An 8,386-nucleotide genomic window follows, 5' to 3' on the forward strand; every position below is an offset into this window, starting at 1 on the left:
TCCTTGTCCTCCCCTCCTACTCTCTCAGTTTAGAATCTCACCCTGTAGCACTGGCTGGTCTGAAACTCATTAAATAAAATCTTCTGGCCTTGCATTTTGGACACTCATCCTGCTTCTGCCTTCCCCCCAGTTTTCTAGATTTAGTTGTCTTAAAAGCATTTATCATCCCTGTTTCATAGTCAAAACTCATTTGACCAGACATACGAGAGTTTAATATTTGTGCGCTCAGTTCCCACTGGTCTGTTTGTATTTATGTCACTCACAACCTGGCAGTTTGGGTTACTGTTACTTTGTAAGTTTAAACTCAGAAGTGTGAGTTATTTTACTTTGTCCTTTTTCAGTGGAGCCTTGGGCAGAGATAGAGAAATTAATCTAGTAAGTCATATTGAATGGAGATTGTTTTGGCCATTCAAAGTCCCTTGGCAGTCAGTGAACTTTAGGATGAATTTTCTTGTTATTGCAAAACAAAAATCATTTTAGCAATATGGATTCTTCCAGTCTATGTACATGGAATGTGTTTCTAATTACTTATATACTTGTAAATTAATTAGTGTCACTTGTTTAGGCAGGGCATAAGGAAGTCTGTGAAGTCTGGAGGTGTAAAATTGAAGCATCTTCTGTTCTCCTTGGATAAAGACATAACTATGGATCCTTCCCCAAGATGATTCTCTAAGAAGGCTTAGGAAAGTACACTTGACTAGGTGGCCCATTCATTATTTTTCCAAAAGCAATTTGTGTGGTTAATGGTAGTTCATTGATCCTGGATAACTGATCTGAGGGGGAAAAAATTAAAGGTCAATTTTCAGGATACTAAGCTTGATAATTGTTTTTAAATTAATTAATTTTTATTGTTTAGTATTTCGTGTATACATACAATAAAATATCCACCCTCTACATGTCCTCCTCTTTATCTCTGCTCTTCCTCCTCTTCTTCCTCTCCCTCCTCCTCCATTTTGTGCTCCTCCTTCTTCCATTTTCCCACTATGTCCAATCTACACTGCTCATATGTGCATGAGTGTGGGGGCTACCAACTGGAGCATGGGAAACTACTTGTGTTATACTCTCAAAAAAAGGTTTCATCTTCCCAAGTAGCTATCAACTAACTGCCAATAGTTTTTCAGTTAGGGCTGGAGCCTGTATTGTACCTCCTTCACTTACACAGGGGATTTTGGCTGTTCTTTATCTTGTACAGGCTGTATGCAGGTGATCACAGATGAAATGAGTTTATGGGTATACTATCCATGTCATGTGCAGTACAGGCATTGCCAGCTCTTATTAAGTTTTAAAAAATTCTTCTCTCATATTCTACAGTTTCATCTCCTCTCATCCCCCCAGATTCCCTCTCCACCTTCCCTCTCTCCCAGGTCCACCTCCCATGTGCCCCTGGGAGGCCTGCTCTTCTTATTAAATTATCTTGATTTGTTGAAGACTGTTCATTTTATATATCTTGGACTATGAAAGTTGCTTTAAGGTATCTTATTTTATGATATTGGTTTATATGTGTTCCTTTATTTTTCTAATTCTGTTTTATGTATGCAAATTCTCTATAATTTGTGATCAGATATTGTAGCTTTCCTGTTTTTATTATAACTTTTACTTTTTGGTTTTTCTTTTAGCTAGAGTAAACTGGCTTTGGACTCCTAGTGCAGAGCTGAGGCTGGCTTTAAACTCCCAATGTAGCTTTGGCTCTCATTGAATCCCTGTGCAGCACAGATCTTTTATTGTGGTATAATGTGTATGTGTTAGTCTTAATTTCTAGAATCTTCTCCCATTTGTTATGGGTTTTCATTATTATGGCTATAGACCTTGGAGGCTTATAAGATTTTCATTGTTGTTACTATGGTCCTTTTCATCCCAAATCTTGATGTTCTTTTGATGTTGCTTTTCTTTGATGTTTTTATTTTTAAGACAAACTCTAACTCTTTTTTAATTCATTCATTAATTTACTTTACATGCAGATCACAGCCCCTACCACTCAGAGTCCCATCCCTAACTAGCCCTTACACCTTCCCCTTCTCACTAAAGAAGAGGAACCCCCCCCCCCACACACACACCTTGGGTACCACCCTGCCCAGAGACATCAAGTAGCAGCAGGACTATGTGCATCCTCCCCTACTCAGGCCCATCTAGGCAGTCCAGCTAGCGAAGGAGATCCAATGGCAGGCAACAGAGTCAAAGACAGCCCAGCTCTAGTTGTTAGGGGACCCACATGAAGACCAAGCTTTAAATCTGCTACAAATGTGTAGGGGGTATAGCTCTCTTTGGTAGCACATATATTAAAATTGGAATGATACAGAGATTAGCATGGCTCCTGCACAAGGATTGACCTTAACTTTTATAAATAATAGCATTCTTGTATTTTCTTGCTAACTATCCTTTCTTCTTGCTATATGATTTCATTTTTATAGCTATTATAGTTCACTTATTCTCAGTTGTATGCTTGACCCCCAACATAGGTGACATGAATATGTTTTAAATATCATTTTACTTTGATTTTGCTATTTTCTCATGCTTGTTTTTCTTTGGCTGATAGTCTACACTCAGAGTTTCCCTGTGTACATCTGTGTGTGGGTATTGCTTTCAATTTTTCCTTTAAGAGGGTTGTATTTAATTTTTCTTGGTTTTTATTTCTTCTTGTTCTTGAGATTTGTCACTTGTATTTTCTTGTTTTTATATTTTAGTTTAGGACAAGAATTTAAACTAGTGGTTTACAGTCAGCCTATCACAGTACTTGCAATGAATGGTCACAGAGAAATTCAAATGGATTGAGAATTCTGAATTATACTCAGATACATGAGAATGAGAAGGACAGAGGGATAGAGAAACTGGAGGACGGAAATAGTGAGAGGTAGAGAGCAGAGACTGTGATTCATAAGAGAGGGGCAACATACTATAATGAGTCCCTCTGATTGTCCTGAGGTCAATTTAAAGTATGTCTCTGCTTCTGAGTCAAGGAGACTGTTCCTTCTAGTGTCCCATTCCTGACCTGTGTATTATAGCAAATAGGCATTTGTTTCTTGCGTTCATAAAAACTAGAGGAAAAATGTATATTCTAAATAGCACTGAAGACATTTAAATTAGAAACGTTAAAATAGAAGAAAGTAGATCTGTACACACTATTATAATGATGTGCACAATGGTAATGTCTGCATCTTAGACACACTCTTGGAGATCTCTGACTGCATATCAAGAAGCACTAATCAAAGAGCCAGGACAGGTTATGTATAGTCCTTGTTAATATGAGCTCATCCTAGAGAGACCATGTCGACTTGGTGTGAGGCAGTAAGTTAATTAGTGCAGTAAATTAACATAGCACACAAGTGATAATATTGTATCCAAAGCAATTTATTGGTGTTAATTTCTTCATTTGCAAATGGACAAAGTTCACCTGTTGAAACAGATATTTGAACATATACTATAAATTGCTTTTGAACTTGTACATTTTAAAAATTAGCTGCAGTTTAGTTAAATTTGAGTGATAGTACTAGAGTGGACCTCTCTCTCTTAGACCAGCATAATTGGGAATTTGGGTTCCGTATATGAACTGTCAGGGCAGATGTACAATTCTGATGTGTGGCTTGTCTCCTCTTCAGGCAGCTGTTTGCTGTGTTCATCTCTCTCTCTCTCTCTCTCTCTCTCTCTCTCTCTCTCTCTCTCTCACACACACACACACACATATGTACATACGCATACATATTTTTTCAAAGTTTATTTTGTTCCTCTCTGCCTTGGATTTACACAGTTATGATGTCTTGCTCTTTCAGCAACACTTAGGACAGCTTCTGAAGACTGTTCACTCTAAGATCTAAGGGACATGGTTAACTTATCATCATCAACAACACACTTGTTACTCATTTAACAATTTATTATTATTTGTAAAAGAGTTCTATGTCACCTGTGCAATTCTGTGAGGCAGGTGGCATCTCTTGTCTACAAATAATGAAACTGAGACTCATGTAAAGAGGAGGCTTTAGAGTTCATGTCTTTGAATTTTTTCTGTCTATAGAAAGAGACACACAGTATTGTATAGCTCAGAAAAGATAAGAGAGGAAGATGAACTCTTCCAAGGAAGTTAAAATAGAATATAGTGTCACAAAGAGAAAAAAGAAAACCAGAGCAATAGGGATTGATAGGCAAAGAAATGGGAGGGGGAAATGGGAGGGCAGGGTAAAGGAGGAAATATGGAAAGGCATAGCTAACAATAAGGACCCTTTGAAAGCCATATGGAAGCCTACTATTCTACAAGTTCCTAAAATATATAAAAGGAATTGAAATGGAGTTACCTTACAATGTAGGAGACAAGAACTCAACTAGACATCATATGCTTTCAACTAGAAACCCAAATTTATTTGTTAAAGAATTAAGCTTAAAGATGTTTACTGATGAGCCCAAATCCATACATCTGATGCTTTGTGGAGCCATGGTAAATGTTAAAGTCTCCACATTGTTCTAGTGAGCCACAGGAAAAAATAATCAATACTCAATATTTTTCTTTGTGACAGCATTTGTAATAATATTGGAATTGGCAGCTGTTATTTTCAGTACTTTCCTTTTGTCCTGTTAACATTCTTTCCTTTTCGTTGGGAATATAGTTCTCAGTCACTCCAACTGATCACCCAGCCTAGATATTAGTACAGTAACTAGGTATGGGCCTCAGTGAACTGAGACAGAATGCTTTCTTTTATTCTTTCCAAGGAAATATGAAGTCTGTCAGCTCTTTTATGATCATGTCAGTAAGACCACATAAGCTGAAAACTGAAACAGCCGAATAACTGATAGTGTAAGCCCTGCTACTTTCTTTCATGGCTAGGAAGACACTTGAAGCAGAGAGAAGGCCAATATGGAGATAAGAATGGAGAAAATCCTGGTGATGGGGAAGTCCCCAAGTCAGGATTCCAACAGTCCAGTAAGCCAAGCATGACCTCATTTGTATGAACTATGTTCAGTTGCATATCTGATACAAAATACTTAAAGAAAGGAAGTTTAGATGCTAATTTTGTTTTTCAAAGTCCAAATAAAATATACCTTCTATAAATGAAATATAAATTAAAGAATAAAATTATTTTGTGGCTCAAATGAAAATAGTATAGAAAATTTCAACTATGGATTTCAAAATCATTTAAAAATGAATTTTCACTATAATGTGCAGGAATGGGAGAAATTGGAAGGATAAGAGAGAAGGTTTAAAATAATATAAATAGAGTATACTAATTATTCAATTATTAAAAGTAAAAACTAAAACAATAAAGCATGATTTTATCTTGAAAATAACTTGAACATATGACAAAATAGGCCACAGTAGTCATATTTCACTATTTCATATGCTAGGTTTGGGGAACTCTTCCCTACAGCGCTCGCTCTTGGCTCAGGGGTCCATTCCAAGTTGTAGAAAAGCTACCTCCTTGATCATTTTACCACAAAGTACTAATTTCTTACTTTACAGAATAGTCAATTCAAAATTCTGATATAGTCCACCTACTAATATGCTTATTTATGTACCATCATCTCCTCCAGTTGAGTATCAGCTTCATGGAAGCAGGGAGTTTTGTCTCATTAAAAGAACGAGACTTTAGGTAGACCTGGAAGCATAGTAACAAATCAGAGAGCATCATAAACAAGTTGACTAGCTTTTATCAAATCTACATCCTTCTCTATCTATCTAATTCATACCTTTCAATTTACTTTGTAGTCTGACATGATCCTATGATATATTTGGAAGCAAGCAAGAGCAACATGTTACCCTAGAGCCTGGGCTACTAAATTCCCCATATATTGAGGTGCTATCATTTTAGTGAACTTTCACTATCCCTTTAGTGTCTGCTAGGGCCTTCCAGTCTCTAAAGCCAACTGTACAGGCAGCACACTTATGCTTGGTACCTGTGTGTGTTGCCCACAGGCAAAATCCACACTGGAGGCTGAGCATCCTTCCCAAGGTAGACTCCTGGATCCTTGAAGGACCACTTGAAAGAAATCTGCCCATCTACCTATTGTGGGGTTTAATTTGTGAATAAAATCAATTCCTTTACATATGAGCTATTGTAATTAAAAGAATATAAAAGTTAAATTGCTAGTTTTCTGAATATGTAATATTGAAAATGTAAATGCTTATTTTTTTACTTATATAAACACAAATTCACTTTCCAGTTAAAATTACTTGAAAAGGATTACTGAACTAAATCAGTGCACTACTCTATTATTTTGTAATTTTCATTGTAATTTGAATATTGTTAGTAAAATTCAACTCAAATCCCATTAAACAGCCTGGGTTGGTTGTTCCTCCAGGATGGTTAGTCTGGTTAGTCTACTGTGGAGCATTCCAGGGCTGTGCAGGAACATTACAAGATTGGTTAGAATAATTTGATTACTCTATGATCACCAACTGGAAAGTCTAGTCATAATATCATTTTGTCTTCATTTTGTCTCCTGATCATGCATTCATGAAGCCAATCAAGCTGAATCAAATCTTTCTGGGAGGCAGAAGTCTTGTAAACTGCCTCTAACACCATCTGCCACACAAAGAAAGGAAATATGGCTTACTAATTGGTATGTCATAAAAAAAACCCAAGGGACTGTGTGCTGGTGGTTTGGAGTCCATGAACTTTTCTGATATTGTGTGCTAAAGAGCACACAATTCTTGGTCCTATAACCAGAAAAATCTCATACTTGGAGCTTGACTTGATGTCCTAGCTTTGTGGCCACCAAACAACAAAGGAAAAGAGATTTTTTAAAAACATAATTTATGTTGATTTTTTTGTGATGTTTACATCATGCACACCAACACCATTCATTTTCCAGTCTTTCCATATTTGCCCTCCTTCTTTGCAACCTTACCCACAAAGGAAAATAGAAAAAAAACACCCCAAAAGCAAAACAACCCACTTATCTCTCAATGGAAGCTGCAATGTGTCACAGTATGTCACACAGTATACTCTTTTGTCCACAAATCTTTACTAGCAAAAGCTCATTGCAACGAGTCATAGGTCTGGTTTGAGACCTATGGCTTCTGCTACACCATAGATATTGGACCCTCACTTAGACTCCTAAAGATATTTGAGATATTCTACGATTGCCCTGTGTTGTGGGGATCCTGCAGTTTTGGTTCTTCATGCACTTCAGCAGTTCATAGATGGAGTAGACGTTGACATGGGCCAAGTCAAAGCCCTGGATCAGGAGGGTAGGTGAGTTCGTCAACCCACCAGCTGCCCCACACCATGCCACCAGGGACAGGGACAGTTGTCCCGTGGTCATACCATTGGAACCATCTCCTGTGTACAATCCCAGAGATGTCCCTCTATGAGACGGTCTGGTCATCATCATGGTATCAGGTGGCAATGCAGGCTTCTGATATCAGGCTGTTCCTTACTGCTGCTCATCCCCAGCTCTGTCCCTCTTCACGGTGCATAAACCACTCTGTTTCTCTTTCCCATCTCTCTACTGCATATTGGCTCATTGTACTAATGTCCCCTAGCTTGCCCACCCTCCTGCCTGCCTGCCTATCAGTACAGTGCTGTCTTCTGCCTGTCTGAACTTTAAGTCACCAGCAAGTCTCTGCCAGATATTTTTTCCCCCTTAGGCACGTATATGGATTATGTTTTATAAACTGAAGTAGTGCAGACTTGCTGAAATCATAGTCAAAAGACACTGCTCCTTGATTCCTCACAAGTAACCACTACTAAAATTCACTTGTTTTGGTCTCCTTTAAATTTGAATTTATTTTCATTAAGGTCTGAAGACTCTTGCTCTCTGATCATCAAAATTGATTGACAGATATATTTGGAGAAGTAATTTATTTTGATGACTGGATTTGACCAACTGGTACTATGGTTGTGATGATGTTGCTACTATGTGTGGTGATGTCCTCATTCTTCATGGCAGTCACTGGCTTCCCTGTCCTAAGCATGTGTCTATATAACCTCCTTTCAGAAATCTGGGCATGAATGGATACTCAGGGCACAGTATTCAGTATGTAAAATTTCCTGTATCCTCTGGATTTCTGATCTGGGCTTTTGAAAGTTTGTCTGTATGTTAGTTCTCCTGAAGCACCAGGCTTGTATATGTTTAGTTCAGATTATTTACATTAAATCTCTTGTCTCAAAGACAGAGATGGGGATTGCTGACAGCTGGGTAGTGGCTGTACTATACAGGGAAAGGCAGTATTGAGAATTGACATTTCCTCTATGTTGTGGGTACACGATCCTTCAAAAGGAGAACAAAATTTTACTCTGGTTTCTCTGGTTAATTTGCAGACTTAATTATTTTCCATGCTGGGATCAGCATAGACATACATACAAAAGTGCAAGAAATATGTGTGAAATGGGATCTTTGCTTCATTGTTAATCTCATGTTTATTTCTGTCATAGTCTATTCACTGAATGATATTTTATAA

At 37.6% G+C, this 8,386-nt stretch overlaps 1 non-coding gene across 1 annotated transcript; it reads left to right on the forward strand.

Moving 5' to 3' along the window:
• Window positions 1-2,254: 2,254 nt before the first annotated feature.
• LOC115032918 lies at window positions 2,255-2,357 on the forward strand. The gene has a single exon (XR_003838562.1). It is a non-coding gene; the product is annotated as a U6 spliceosomal RNA (small nuclear RNA).
• The last annotated feature ends 6,029 nt before the right edge of the window (window positions 2,358-8,386 follow it).

This window comes from Mus caroli, chromosome 12, assembly GCF_900094665.2.
Source record: "Mus caroli chromosome 12, CAROLI_EIJ_v1.1, whole genome shotgun sequence".
In the NCBI taxonomy this organism is placed as follows: domain Eukaryota; kingdom Metazoa; phylum Chordata; class Mammalia; order Rodentia; family Muridae; genus Mus; species Mus caroli.